The 15,758-nt window shown below is 40.3% G+C and overlaps 1 protein-coding gene across 3 annotated transcripts in view; it reads left to right on the top strand.

The window, feature by feature from the left end:
* The window catches only part of NUMB (NUMB endocytic adaptor protein), a 96,602-nt gene that overhangs the window by 36,224 nt on the left and 44,620 nt on the right, over positions 1-15,758 (top strand). For all 3 annotated transcript variants that reach the window (XM_084287746.1, XM_084287748.1, XM_084287747.1), the window contains exon 2: positions 11,887-12,003. The gene's annotated coding sequence lies outside the window, so the exon portion shown is untranslated. The remainder of the gene's footprint in view (positions 1-11,886; positions 12,004-15,758) is intronic.

Below are 15,758 nucleotides of genomic sequence, written 5' to 3'. Positions count from 1 at the left end.
TCTTTTTATATGGTTTAATATGCCATGATAAACTTCAGATCACTATTTGAGAGATCTTGAAAGATAAAATACCAGGAAGGCTGAGTAATGTTTCCTTTTTAATCCCATTCATCCTGCTAAGCTCAGTTTAGATAAAGATGTGTCTCCTCCTTGCAGGAAAGGGTGCAGATGGAATAAAGCCTTTTGTACCATGCAGATGGGATAAAGCATTTTGTACCAGCCAGTAAAGCAAACTGGTCAAATAAACCAAATGTGGAGTATACAGTAGATGATGAATAATTGTGGATATGAAAAAACAACACAGTACTCCCTCAGCTTATGAATAGTATCTTGGTACTGTATAGCTCGTGCATTTTTCTGTGCTGTTTTTTCAATATTGACAGCTCTCTCAAAGGGCCTGAGATTCTAGATGTAGTGTATCACCCAATGTAGCACTATTTCAAAGTACTTCCCAATTTTTATGTGTGGGTATGAATTTATGTCAGTGTACTCTTCTGCAGATACATTTTCAGAATTAGGAGGCTGTAATTTTTTATTTATTTATTTATTAATGCATATGGTGGCAAGAATTCATTTTTCAGTGTAAGACTGGGGTCTGAATCATTACTTAAAAACAAAGTTGAGGTGTTGAATTTAAAGCTTCTTACAAAAGATTAGGTTTGATACAATTATAAGACAAAATGAGTTCTCCAATTACAGCTGTACTGTTTTGCTAATTTGGGACAGCATGATGTCTTAACAAGAGAAATAGTAATCCAGGGTAGTGGTATTAACATCAAACAGTTGTGTATGCGATCGGAAAAAGATGGGATATATTACAGAAAATATACATAGCAAAAGAGGGCTACATGTTGTGTTTTTTCTGCCATGCTGCAGCGTGTTTGTCAGTAAGGGTGATGCCTATTATCAGTGGATGGCAGCAGCATGTTAGTTCCGATAGTTAGTTCCAACTCTTAGGACACGTGCACGTTATTACTTCTCTTTAAAACAAGTAATTTGTGGGTTATGAATCTACTCTCTTACCTTAGATGAACAGCTCATGCAGTGTTCATACATTCACGCAGGGATCTACTCCCGTGCTTTTAATCCAGTGTACAGACCTTATCCTGCACCTGGCATGATGGAATAAGTTTATTTAAGAAAACTGGACAAAAATGCAGAGGTTGATATATACTGATATTGAACAATCATGGTAGTTACTTTTAAAAGTTACATCTGACATTTAAAAAAAGTATTTGCAAGTTCTAGGGACATTGCAGATTCTTTTTTCCAGAGGTACTTAGTCCAGATAATTGCTTCAGCCTTTGCTGTCTAGGTAAGCCATGTTGAATGAATATTTGTTGGGGCAGGGGGTTGGGGACTGGGGATGAAAAACAAATTAAAAAAACACCCCGACTTTGTAATTTAAGGCTGATATAGGAAATTCTGGGAACATCTACCTGACTACTCCTACTGTCTCAATCTTGTTTCTGTGTTTTGACTGCTTTCCTTCTTGGAACAGGTAATTTTTTTTTTCCCAACTGTAATCTTGTAAAGAAGTACTTTGGGACTTAACTGGGTAATTGCATGCCTCTATGCTTCCATTAAGTATTACACTCCTTTGGAGTGGGCTGAAGGTTCCTGCTGTCTAGGCTTATAACTATTTTACTAGTGCACCCAGATATCCTTTCTTCTGCAGTTATTTTGGTAGGCACATGCTGAACAATAAAAGTAGCTTTATCAGTCATACGACAAACTTGGATACTGCAGATGAAAGAAGTATTCATGAATAACACTTGACTCAGTTTATAAAAGTAAACATACTCTGTTTTGTGAGAGCTGATTTAAAATGTTTTGCTCCGTACGTTGCCCTGCTCCTTGCCAGGTTTTTTTGTGAGTTTTCTTAGGCTATCAGCGAGCACAGCTGGAGTTGGCTGAAATCTTGCTCATGACTTGAAGACACAGTGGGAAGTGAGGTATTTAGTGTAGAGAGCAGGTAACCTGTAGTGGCCTCTCCCGCTGATCACTGCATTGCAAGAAAAGGCACAGTGGCACTGAAGGTCTCTCATAGGGTGTACTACTCAATAAGAGGACTGTTGTTGCTTGCTAAAAAACACAGGTTTCCACCCTCCATCACAGAAGAATGGAGTTTATGAGCGTATTAACTGCAAAACAAAAATAAGGAGCATAATACATATTATTTTTAGTTTTAAGGTAGACAGGATAAGTGCTGCTTTTGATGGAAAGTAGTGAGTGGCAGTCACAGTAAGCTCTGCTGGTTCTCATAGCAGGGTATAGCTACTGCTTCTAGCAGAGATGTCCTAATGTGGTATGGTTGTAACGGTGTCTTAGAAAAAGTTTGCCTGTCAGTCAAGCGTCTTAGAACTGATGAAGCACTACCAAAAGCTAGGTAAAAGCAGACAGACAAAGATGACTTTGGTTTGTGTGTGTCACAGTATCTCGGAGATCTGAGATAAGCAGCAGCTAGTCATAGCTAGTAGCATAGTCAGTGCAGCTATTATTTTGACCTGGGGTCACGTCCAGTTTGTTTAGGTTTCCCAGAACTATTTTGGTGTACCTGACCCAGAAAGAAGACTGTGAAGGCCCTTCCTGTTGTGTCGCTTGTGTACCTAGCATGAGGGGATGTGGGTGGTGTAGGGAATTTGTAGGGAGTGTCTCAGGCTGTCTACCACAGCATGCCTCAGAGCTGCATTCTCGTGTTCTGCTCTGTGTTGCAGAGGTTTCCCATTTTGTGCTGTGAATTTTTGAGAATTGTATTACCAGGTTTTATTTGTGTATAGTGCAGCCGGCCAAGACTGTGTGGGGACTTCTTAAAACAACAGACACTTTTCACATGGTAAGTTAAGTGCTATGGAAACCCAGGACTTCATTTTATAGGTAAAAGTGAGAGCCCATAGGAGGCTTTTCTTCTCAAATCCTGGATGTACTGAATTCAAATTGCTAAAGAAGATACTTGCTAGAACTTCTCATTGAAATAGACACAACCATGTAGTCTCAGTTTTGTTTAGCTTTCTTTGACCTGTTGAGTGTTCATTTTCTGATCTATGTTTGTGAATTATTGTGAACTATTTCTGAAAAACTGAATGCCAGATCTTTTTACCTTAAGACTGTGGGAGTTTTAAAGTTTGAGAAATCCTATGAAAGTTTGTACATGAATTTCTAGGCACCCTTAGGAAACTTATTCTTTCTTTAAATGTGCATCCTGATTTAGCTGAGGACATGATGTAGCAATGCTTTTCAAGTTCTTTGAACTCATCTCTACTAAAAGTTTTATTTAATGAGGTCACTAAATAATATTTATTGCTGTACTCATAGCGGGAATCTTCAACCACTTACAATATAGTCAGAAAACCCTTTTCTATTTACTGATATGTTGAAACAGTTTGACTCTTTGAAATGTATTAAAGAAATGCTTTATCTTAACATTGTATTTAGTAGAGCAACCTCAAATGTTTCTGGAGTTAGAAAACTTGAGCCTTGCTTGGATTTCATTTTGTCCACCACGGAATATTCTCAATACACTGATCCATAATTCAAAATCCATTTCTTTTGTGATATCTGTCAATAATTAGCTACTTTAAAGCTAGATAAGGTGCACTTAGTAATAGCTGTGCTAACTGTAAAGTAGTTTGTTTTTTAAAAAACTTGTTTCAGTCTGTATTTCTGTACTGTTTTTCCCCTCAGACCTAGGATGTAATGCAAAGTCAATAATACTGACACACATTGGCTGCTTCCATAATCTGTGGGTAATGTATATTTTAAAGATTCAAGAAGCACTTTATTTCCTTTCTTCGCCACCCCCACAATAATTGTATAAAGGAGAATTGGAGCTAGAGGACTTGGCTCTGATTTTGCACCGGAGTGGGCATGGATTAACTTTACATAGTGTGCATCAATCTGGGATGCTTAGGTTTTATAGAGGTATTCGGTTATCTCTTGCTGATATGCTGCAATTCTTGTAGCCCCTTTCAGAGTGCCCCTTCAGAGAGAAGGGCAGCAATGCTGAGAACTTCACATGTTGTAGCTATTTTAATCTTACCAACATGGCCATTTTTATGTGTAATGTAATATTACTATCCAGCAGGAAATATACCCTCCTACTGTGAACCTCCAGACTAGCCAATGTTTTAGGAATGCTTTCTGACCTTCTTTCCAGCATCGGGGAAATCAGTATGTCAAATATCCCTGTTTTGCACAATCCCCACCCTTCCACCCACTTAGGAAAAAAAAATTTACAAGCTTGCTTTAGATGTCCTGATTCTTGTGAAATGTAAGATATTTTTTTTCCTCCTATTTGTATTTTAGTTGTTCTGTATGTCTAGAAAGAGTTTCTTAATTCTAGGTGTTTCTAAGAGAGGGCCTTAGCAGTAACAAATTTTATAAAAATCCCTGTTAGTAGAAAACTCACTTAACTACTGAGAATATTTTGTACGGTAAAAATACTCTTGACAGAACATCATCCCTGAGAATAAAAAACAAACAAACAAATTAAAAATAGACTAGGCAAACATTGATCAGATGTATATTTGTCTGTGAGTAGAATCTTTTAAGTATAGACAGATTTAAGTATGTTCTGTAAAGTTAACTGAGTAATAAGGTCACTCAAATCTTTTGGGGTGTTTTGCCGTATTAGGTAAATAAGGAAGGATGAAATCAGTGCCCAAATCAAGTTTAAACTTGTGTTGTTTGAAAACTTTTAAAGATTAAATTCAGTATTCCGGAAATTGCCACTAGATCAAATATTGTAGACATTCATTTTAATAAAATATATGTCTTCAGTCTGAGTGCTTTGTCAAGTTAATAACCTATACTTGGGTTTTTTACAGCAGAAGCAGGGCAGGAATGAGGTAGAGCAGCTGTGGAATTGCCTTTTGCTGCAGATTCGGGTTTGCAGTGCAAAACCCTGAACTCAGACACCTCTTCTGACTTGGTCCTCGTGCTTTGTCTTATAAGTCACTCCATTGCCAGTTAATGTGTTTTTTCACAAATATTCTTCTGTCTGGAAAAGATAATTCAGCAATAGGATTACACACATCAGTATGTAATATACAGGGAAAATTGCCTGTAGCCCCGTCCCCTGATCTCTTCCCCAGCCTCATCCAGCTCGTGCTCTGCTTTCCTGGCAGTTTGGAGTGCGTGGGCCTCAGCGTAGGCCGCTTCCCGAATCTCCTCCTCTTCCTTCATTTTATATTGCTGTAGCTTTATGTGCAGTTATTATCTGGGTCTTTTGCATATGGCTCCAATCTCCTTCTGTATCTACAGAGCTGGATATTTATAGCAAGCCAGCCTAAGTACATTATTCCAGCGGTGAGAAGCTGATTGAGTACGTATTGTGATTCCTCTTGCGCCTACGTCAGTGAACAACTGTTGGGTTTTGGCATGTGTTGCATTCCTGGGTGTGGTTGTAGGACAATCCAAGATAGCCTCGGTTATCTTGGCTTTGTTACAGCAGCCTGTCACAGCCTTATAGAGGTTCACATTATAGGCAGCGAAAAGCCTTTCATTCCAGACTGAAAATGTTTTGTCACCTTCATCTTCAATTTATTTATTTATTTTTGGTAAGATTTGAGAGGGGGAAGTTACATGAGTAACTTGTAGGCCTGGTGTAGTTTACAAACTCACTATTGTTTGTTTTTAAATATTGTGAGTCACAGGCAGAAGTTTGGTCTTGGACATAGTTGTTTCTGCTTTTCAGCTTCAGGGTTCAGAATCCTGTTTATGCTGAATTTCATCCTGTTCTTTCTACTATGGGTTTGGGAGGTTTCATCTTCCAATATTGGTATGAATGGTCTACTTTCAGCCAGTGTGAATGTTTAATCTTGAGAAGCTAAAATGCAAATTGGTTGGCCAGCACAGGACTCAGCTGCAAGTTAACACTGAATGCAGAAGGACCGAGTATGAGAAAGCAAATGAGGAATGAGCATGGAAAAAGGAAACCCCCAGTAACTGTCAAACATGATGCACTGACTGCTGCCCCATCGTATGACAGGGAACTCCCAACAGACAACGTGAATATGAGTGTGCTGGAAGCTGTTGTCACTTCGTAGTGTTGGTATCGCTCAAACTCGGGACTTGCAAAGGCTAAGAAAGTTTGTGTTGTCAGACACTGTGTACTTTATAGAAATGTTTCTATATAATCCCTGTATAAACAGTGCTGAAGGTCAACTTCCAGCGCTCTTACTTGGTGAGTGAGAGCAAGAGAGAGGTGGAAGAAGAGAATCTGATGCTTGCAAATGCTTGCCATTTTTCTTTATAGGGTATTTTCTCATAGACAGTGAGGAAACAACAAAAAAATAAAACTCATTCAAATACTTAAGCTCTTTAATAACAGAGAAGATTGAGTGACTAAACTAGGCTGCCCTTGCAAATTCTTCTTTTTCAGTTAAGGCTTCTTTAATGAAATTTATTTATGGTTGGAAAATGTTGAGTCTAAATAACTGAAGAGCATGTTATTGCGTAGATGAATGATCTTTTTGTGTGATGTGTGTGAGTTTACCACTTCGCCTAACCACTGGAAAAAAACAGTTTGGCATAACTCTTAAATATCCTTGGTGTGAAGGCTGAATAAAGGTGGTTTGTGGCTTCCAACTGTCTTTTTGAGGCATGTAATTCAAATGCCTGTAGTCACTTGCATAATTTTGCTGTCATGAAGCTAAATTGGACAAAGAAACATACATGCAATAGCTACTTAGCTTTTTTTTTTTTTCCCCTCTTAATTTATGCCAGTTCTCTGCTGCTGCTCTTTCTAAGTAGGGTTCCAACTTCTCAGTCTTGATGCTGGTAAAATAGAGTGATAAAATGCTTATATTTAGAAGGAAAGGCTTTATATAAATGCTGTCAGCATCTCTGTCTACAGTGGTAAGTTAGGCTGCTACAAATGCTGAAAGAAGACTATTATAGAAAGATGACAAGCTCTGTAGTCCTCATCTGAGAACCCTTTTCCTCTCCAGAAAAATAATACTGCTGGAGAAGACCACTGCCTGGAATAGCGGCAGCTGTCTGGTGTGATGTGTGCAGCCCAGGAAAATGGTAGGGAAGGTGCTGCTGCACAGATGAACTCAGGAGGTGAAGTTCCCAAAGTCAGTAGCTGGACACAAAGCTTGGAGACAAAATTCAGACACATAACTGTGTCTTCAGGTCGGGGACTATGCTCCAGCAATTAGCCAGGATGGTACGCTGCTGCTGCAACCAAGTGTGTTGGAGCTGAGAAGATAAAGAACAAACCATGAGCAGGGCAGAAGGATGATGCTGGAATATAAATGCGGCTCCTGAGAGATGATCAACCTTGGATGCGATGAAAGTTACCCTTTAAGAAGTGACAGGAGGTGTTCACACCCATCTGTGCTGGGAAATGCACCTAGGGAGAGCCTACAAATACTGATGTAGACAACCACTGGTTGAACTTGGTGCTTGGTGATGTATGGTCACAAGACAGCAGCAGCCATGAGTTAACCAGGGGTGAACAGTGGTGTGGGTTGAGTGGACTTTCTGTCATGTGCACTTGTGTTTTCTGGCACTTATGTTTTTAGTGATACATAATGTCAAAGGGATGTAAGGTGATGCTGGTCCCCTAGGGACTGTGGTCAAGATCCGCTCTTGTGGAACTTGCCAATGTGAATGGATTATGATTTCCTGAGGAGACCTGATTTTTGGCAGAGTGGAATAAGTTGGCTTTTATCTCAGTTCAGTACCTATGTCACTGACTGACTGTGTGCATCCCCTGCTCCTGAGTTCATTCCCATGAATGTAGTAAGGTAAAGTGTAATGTACGTGGGGTAATTACAGGATAATTGAGGAATGTATAATCATGAGGGAAGGCAGTGTTGTCTTCCACCTAACTTTAATGACATTGTAAATGGTGGTATCTGTGTTATCAATGCCTAATGTATGAAGAACAACTGCACATTCTGCAAGGAATAGAGAATTTTGTATGGTTTCTGGACTTACAAAAGGAAGGCAGAAGGCACTGTTGAGAAATGTGATCTGTGTATAGAGTAGTTATGCTAGGGTCACCTGCCACAATAGTTGAGTTCGTTCATTGTACCACTTTACACCGTGTAAACCTGTGACTAGTCACAGGTGAAGGTAACACAGCTGTAGCTTTTATGCTGGTTTGAATCTGGCCGTGTAACATCCAGTAGGCTTTGCACCCCGTTCCTATCATGCTTGCCCCAGTGCCGGGTGCCAGCTGTTACACTGCGGGCATTTTTAGAGTGCTCCCCTGTTCATCCTGCTTTCTGTTTCCCAGCTCAGTTGCCACCCCAGGAAGCAGCTGTCTTCCGTGGAAGGCGATGTGTGGCTGTCTGATACTGGGAACAGGGCATGTGACATTTCATCTTCCCACCTGCACAGCAGCAGCCCAAACTGTTTCAAACCTCTTAGTACCAGGAGTGAAATAGGTTGCTTGCAACTGCAGTCATACATCAGCAGGCAACACGTGATACGGCGATGACAGAACCTGCACGTTCAGGTATTCAGAGGAAGCTTCTGAGAGCAATGATTTGGTTGCTTTGATTTGCTCTGTGCTGTTCCTGATTTAGGGAAGGTGGCTGGTAGCAGCAGGCATGGAAAGGCTGCTCTGGGTGCAGGGCTGTAGGATCGTCAGGTGATGTTTCTGTCGGTGCTGAGCTTGAAGCTTCATTGAGTGCTCTGATGAGCATGAGACAGGGTGAGAAGGTAGGCAATTTTCCTGGGTGTATCCTGTTTGACTTCTCTTGTTCCTTTGCCAAGCAATTTAAAGTCGGGCAGATGACAGCTATCTGTATGATTCAAGAGGTTACAGCAGCCATATGATTTTTCAGCAGGCGTTACTTCTGGGCAATGCGTTTCTTGGCACGCTCTGCCACCAAGCTCTGAGCAGCACAGGGTAGGTGCTCTCTATGCTGCAGTAGATCATTATTGACGCTTTACTGAAGTGAAAAATTGTTGGTTTAGAAAGTTTAGAGGCATCTGGGATTTCACTGTCCTACCTGGCTGAGGTCATTCAGTCACTGATGTGCTCATGAGGGCTGTTGGCATCCGTGGAGCTGCTGTATTGCCACTGTTCTTGGCAGCCCGGCCTGCACTCCGGCACTGGTTCATGGGCAGCCTGACCCCCCTCTGGGACAACATCAGCTGCCACGTGGCTGTGGGATGTGTTTAACCATCTGAAAGGGATGGAAGCGTGATCCCCAGGGTGGTAAATGGGATCCTGTTTTCCCTGAGATTGTGTCAGTGAGGGAGGCAGTTTCTGTGCTGGTGACATAACTAACGCGAGGGCAGCTTTAGGGGGCTGTAATCTCCGCACTTACCTCAGTAGTTCAGGGTGATGTTAGTATTGGATTTTCTTCTTGGATTTGAACAGCAGAAACAAGAAAGCCAAGAGCTCACAATGTTTGGTATTTGTACAACTTTAACTTAAATTTTATCGGAAGCAGGTTTGGTGGATTAATTGAGTCCTGATATGTTTTTCAGTTAATGATATTTTTTTTGCCTGAATGTAGTGATGCTGAAATTAGTTAACTTTCTGTGAGATACTGAGATTTTTAACCATAAATCCATTTTTTCTTTCTCGAGGAGTATATTTTTGTCCATCACTGTCTACTTACAGCACCCACCTGAGCTCCCCAGGACTTTGTGCCTTGGCTTGCTCTGAGAGAAATGATGGGAAGAACAATTAGAGGTCTAATTTTCAATCAGCTTTTATTCAGGCCTGTGTTATCTCTCTTTTAGGTTCAGTAGTAATTGTTGAGACCTGAAACACCAGGCAATTACAATGCTGATACCTTCAACCAACTTACCACTTCTCCCAACTAACAGGTTAGGCCAGGCCATACACCTTTATTTTAATTAGCATCAAGGAGAAAAAAAATCTGCAAAAGTTCATCTCACTTCACTGAAGACTGCCTTTTTGCTTGTCTCAGCTGGCATCTTTTTTAAAATAAAGTTGATAGGTGCTCAGTTGCAGTCTAATATGTTATATTTCTGTAGCTCTCCCCTGGCCCTTTCTGACAAATCTTTACTGATAGCTTGAGATATTTCTCACTTATTACAGCAAGTATTGCTTGTAATTATCCTTTCATTTGAGGATTTTGCTGAAATAGAAGGCATTTTTTATATTCTTCTGCTGTCTTCCTTAAATTGACCATTTACTTGTATATCAGTGGAAAAATAGGCACTGTAGTTTAGAACCCTTGGAAGATGGGAGAGCAGCTCCTGGGTAATGGGGGATGAGGAGCTTCGTGGACATCCATGGTTAGGGGAAGGCAGCATTGCTGGAAGAAAGCGGTCGTCTCAGCTATTTCCATGGTAGACAGGGAAACTGAAAGGTAGCGCTAGCATTTTGAGGTGCATATCCTAACTTGCTTTTCAATCTACAGTCGACCTGCTGTTAAATTTCATGACACTAATAAGTGCGCAGCGTCTCACTGTACTAAGAATACAGTAACACTTCTGTTGTTAATATCTAGATCCTTCAGACAACTCCAGTGCAGATTGTTTATTATTACTAAGTGAAGGTTAATTTAAACTGCTCATGTTAGGGGGCACGTTACAGTCTTTTCTTAAAATCCATTTTGATATGAGTACTTCTTGCAAGGAAAACAAACATGCAGAGGCTTGTTCTGGTTTTCATATGTGTGTGTTTGTAGTAATTGTCTGCATTGTAGCAGAAAGTCCATGCTGATCTCGAAAGAGATAATAAAGCTTGGATGTTAACAGATGGAATAAGTAAGTGCAAGGGAAAGCTAACAGAAAAAAGCTGAATTAAAATTCCATTATCTTATGACTAGGAAGGCAGCATGGTGAGGCTGAATATGTTATACTCTAAGCCAAAGACTTGGCTTCTGTGCTAAGTTACCGTAGATTTAATTTTGACTTGAAGTTGTTGAGGTGCTGATGTGAGCACTTGCAGTGCAGGTAGTAGGTGAGGCAGTTTTACTCGTTTGAAGCAGTCTGTCTCAGGTAATGAAATGTTTTGTTTTGTTTTTGTTTTTTTTTACTAGAGGATGTCATAGTGGACTAATTGGTTTCAATGTGGTCTAAAGGCTGGAATTAAGCTCTCATTGTGGTGCTGGAAAGGCAAAGTATTTTGACTAGACTGTTAAATTGCTCCCATTTTGTGATTAATGTTTTCTTTTAAAGAACAACTTCACTATCATGGAGAAGTTTTTAATTATTAATTTGGTATTGGGCAAAAAGGTTGGAAATGATCTAATAATATTTGTATGTTAAATACTGAGTTAGTTATTTAGATAAATGTATTTTCATTGTCAGATACACTTAAAATAGGTCAGTATAACTCTGTTTTTTTTCTCCCCACTGAGGCTAAAGGGAGTCTAAATAACCAGTTGGATGTGGACCCCTGGATTTATAGACATCTCAAGCTGTCTTGATAATTCTCAGCGAGTATGTAATTGCAGATTCACAGTATGTTATTGCTCATCAGCAATAATGTGATACTGATTCTAGTGATCATAATGAAATCTGGTAGCTTCTGTGAAAGGAAATGAGAGAGTGCTGTCAGTATTTCAAAAAATAGTGCCAGTGAGGTTTTGTAGCAAGAGCTGTTAAATACCTGTTCTTGGCATCCATAAACACAAACATTACTATCCTTATAAGCAGAGGGCTTTTAATGCCAAGCAATAGGAAAAAGGAGTAGGGAGGCGAACGTATCAGTTTATATGAGGCAATCTGAAAACCTTGACATGGAGTTCTTCAAAACAAAAACCAATCCAAACAACACAAAACAACAATAACAAAAACCCACAACCCTAAATGCAGTCTGGTTGATTTGTCTTACTATCCCAAAGTACTTTCTGGATAATAACTCCCTGCCCCCTGCCACTTGGCCCATTTCTAGCATACATGTATGTTGGATCTGACTTTATCATCTCTGTTTTCTTTCAGCCCATAGGTTCTCATCTTTTCGTGTATCCATGGAGTCACGGTTATAGCTCCAAGGGAGAAGAATTTTGCGAGAGTGTTTTAAGAAAAGCACTGTTGCAAGACCCGAGAAAAAAAAACGTAAGTCACCAAGTCAAGATATTCTTACTACTGTAGGAAAGTTACATTTTGTTGATTTTGATTCTGTGGTACTTAGGCTTGGGGAGTTGTTTTAGCCATAAAGTATATAGACCAGAATTTTATGAAGATAAATACTTTTAAAAGATACCATCTCTCTTCAGTTACGTTGCTATATCTGAATCTCGAAATTACTAAGTGCACCATTGACGTTGTGCTTGGATTTAACATTTATCACAGTAGGCAGATGTGAGAAACATGAGGCATGAAATGAGGTTTTACATGCTGTGTAATCATAAAGAATACAAGTTGTGTATGTACAAAATTGTACCGAAAAGCTGGCATTGTGTTAAAGAATCCCTTGATTAGACACTTCTTATAGGGACTACGGTGACAGACTTCTTAGACATCTTCTGAGTTCTCTGGCAAAGGAACATAATGGGTTGTATTAGAATCTAGAGAGGATGAAGACTATTTTTAAATGTATTTAACTGGTTCTCTCACTAATACCAGAGGAAGAATTCAGAAAACATTGCATCCTGTGTGCTTAAAAACACATATAGTTCATATCTTATTTCATTAAGCTAGCTTCTGTTTTGATTACATTTGTGTAAAACAAACAGATTTAGGGAATAATACTGTTAGTTCCAGATGATGTTTTGCAGAGCTATTATGAGAAAACAGTTATGAAACAACTCAAACTGGCTCTGAACAGGTGTACAAATGTTGACATTAGTTCTTAGTATAGTAAATAAGAATCATATTTCTGCTGAAGAAAGATTTGTTGTAAGTCAAACACAGTTGCTATGTTGGACACCACAGGGACTTCTCTAAGAAGATTTTACCTATCACAGAATCACAGAATCACAGAATTTCTAGGTTGGAAGAGACCTCAAGGTCATCGAGTCCAACCTCCAACCTAACGCTAACAGCCCTCCACTAAACCATATCCCTAAGCTCTACATCTAAACGTCTTTTGAAGACTTCCAGGGATGGTGACTCCACCACTTCCCTGGGCAGCCTGTTCCAATGTCTAACAACCCTTTCAGTGAAGAAATTCTTCCTAACATCTAACCTAAAACTCCCCTGGCTCAACTTAAGCCCATTCCCCCTCGTCCTGTCACCAGGCACGTGGGAGAACAGGCCAACCCCCACCTCGCTACAGCCTCCCTTGAGGTACCTAAAAAGAGCGATAAGGTCACCCCTGAGCCTCCTCTTCTCCAGGCTGAACAAGCCCAGCTCCCTCAGCCGCTCCTCGTAGGACTTGTTCTCCAGGCCCCTCACCAGCTTCGTCGCCCTTCTCTGCACCCGCTCAAGCACCTCGATGTCCTTCTTGTAGCGAGGGGCCCAAAACTGAACACAGTACTCGAGGTGCGGCCTCACCAGAGCTGAGTACAGGGAGACGATCACCTCCCTCGCCCTGCTGGTCACGCTGTTCCTGATACAAGCCAGGATGCCGTTGGCCTTCTTGGCCACCTGAGCACACTGCTGGCTCATATTCAGCTGACTATCCACCATCACTCCCAGGTCCTTCTCTGCCTGGCAGCTCTCCAACCATTCCTCTCCCAGTCTGTAGCTCTGCTTGGGGTTATTGCGCCCCAGGTGCAGGACCCGGCACTTGGCTTTGTTGAACTTCATGCAGTTGACCTCAGCCCATCGGTGCAGCCTATCCAGATCCTCCTGCAGAGCTTTCCTACCCTCAAGCAGATCGACACACGCACCTAACTTGGTGTCATCTGCGAACTTACTGAGGGTGCACTCGATGCCCTCGTCCAGATCATACATCTTACATATGAAAATGAACTTTTTGTATTGCTAAGCTTATTGAGGGATGGTCAAATGTTCTGACTGTCAGAAGTTGCTATACTTTTTCTCTAGAGTCATTTTTGTTATCAAACTCACTGTTCTCTCAAAAGCTCGACACAAAGCCTTCACAATTTCACTTTGAGTTATAAATTAATAGTAAAAATGCCTTTGGTAACACTTAGTCTTCTCCTTGCATTGGCTGCAGTCAAAAGTGTGGCTGATTTAGTGTGAACAAGCTGAAGAAAATGCAGAGATAAAAGGACCTTAATTATATTTATTCAACTGCTGGAGGATGGGAATGAGTGAAGTGTCTTGAATTGCTACATAACAGCTGCAAAGCAGTAATGGACATGAGTGCTGCAGTAACAGTATAAAATGGAGTCATCTGTCATCTTGTGAACATACTTTGAGCTTATTTTTTCCTCGTACATAGTTCATGGTAGTTTAAGCAAACTTTGATTTTCTAATTGAGATTGACTAGTGCACACATGGCTTGTTGCCACAGTAATTCAGATTTGGTGAGCTATCTGTAATATACAAATTCATGGGCTGGTTTTCATTTAAATGTCTTTAGCTGTGGAAACTTCAGCTTCTGTGGGCTTAGGGAAGAGAGATCCATACCACATGGAGCGAGCTGGCTGTTGTAGGTCACAGCGCAGCCGGATGGCAACAACTCTGGTGGGATGCTGTGAAAACTGTAGCATGAGATCTTGGCCAGCTGAATTCGTGGTGAATGGAGACCAGCCCAAGTTGTGCTGGTTCAGAACAAGAGCTTTGCAGCACAGTATTCTCCCTGTTCTGATGTGGTCAGTAGTGGATCCCAGGGAAAAATGTAAGGTGGAGGAAGACATGAAATAAGCCTTGCCAACCTGTCATTTTGGACTGGACATCTCCACCGCAGTTTCTAATAGCCTTTGGAATTTCTGATCAAATAATTAAATTTTTTTTTTGAATCCTATTGCACTTTGCAAAACATCCTGAGGCAGGGAATTGTGCAAGTTAATTGCATATCATATGAGAAATACTCTTTTATTTTGAAACCTGGGCTGCTCAAGAATTCGGTTGTTTGTCCCTGGTTTATAGAATGTAAGAACTGGAAAATCATCATTCCCTGTTCATTTTCTGATGCTTGTGGTACTATACATTCTGTAGCTCTACCCACCAGCAAGTTGCTTTTCCAAGGTAAATACCTTTGTATCTAACCTTTCCGTGTACAGAAGCTGTTAAGTAGTTCTAACTGTCCTTGTTACCCTTCTGCAGCTTTTTGTTTCATTTCAGAAATGATGGAGTATCTACAAGAACTGCACAGTATTAAAAATGATTGCAGCCTATTTTTTCTTGTGGCATCTTTCTGGTTTTGTTCTATTCCTTTCATAGTAACTTTCAATAATGTTTGATTATTTGACAGCTACATTTTCTATTTATAGAGGACTAAACATGTCACTCATGATGTTTCCTAAACAATAGTAATAGCTGAAATCATATTCATTGTTATTTATAGTTAATGTCATTCTCTTACCCTTCTTCCATTTTGAGAGCATATGTGAATAAAATAAAAATCACTGTTTGCAGTAGAGATCCCTGTGCTGCATCCCAGTATGCTGCTGTCCTTGTAGATTTACCTAGTTTGATTTACTTAGTTTCTCTCTATATGCCATACTTGCTGACAAATTTGTCCACACTGGTGTCTGTTTCCACTGACAATTTTTCAGAAAGCTGATAAAAATTTATAGCTTATTGTTCCAAATGTTTTCAGAATGTGGACCATGCAAACTTGTGGACTGGACTTAAGGCTGCTGTATGTTCTCAGTGGAGAACATCGCGGCTGGATCAGTTGTCCAAAATGCTGTGGTTTTCACCTTTGTGCTGGTCATGTCCATTATGTAGAAATCATTGCATAACCCCGCAGTACAAATACATCTTTTTTTTTTTTTCTTCCTGAAATGGACCCT

The sequence above is a fragment of the Netta rufina genome (assembly GCF_964035555.1).
Source record: "Netta rufina genome assembly, chromosome: 5".
Classification (NCBI taxonomy): domain Eukaryota; kingdom Metazoa; phylum Chordata; class Aves; order Anseriformes; family Anatidae; genus Netta; species Netta rufina.
The sequence above is the reverse complement of the archived record's forward strand: the minus strand, read 5'-3'. Positions and strand labels throughout refer to the sequence as shown.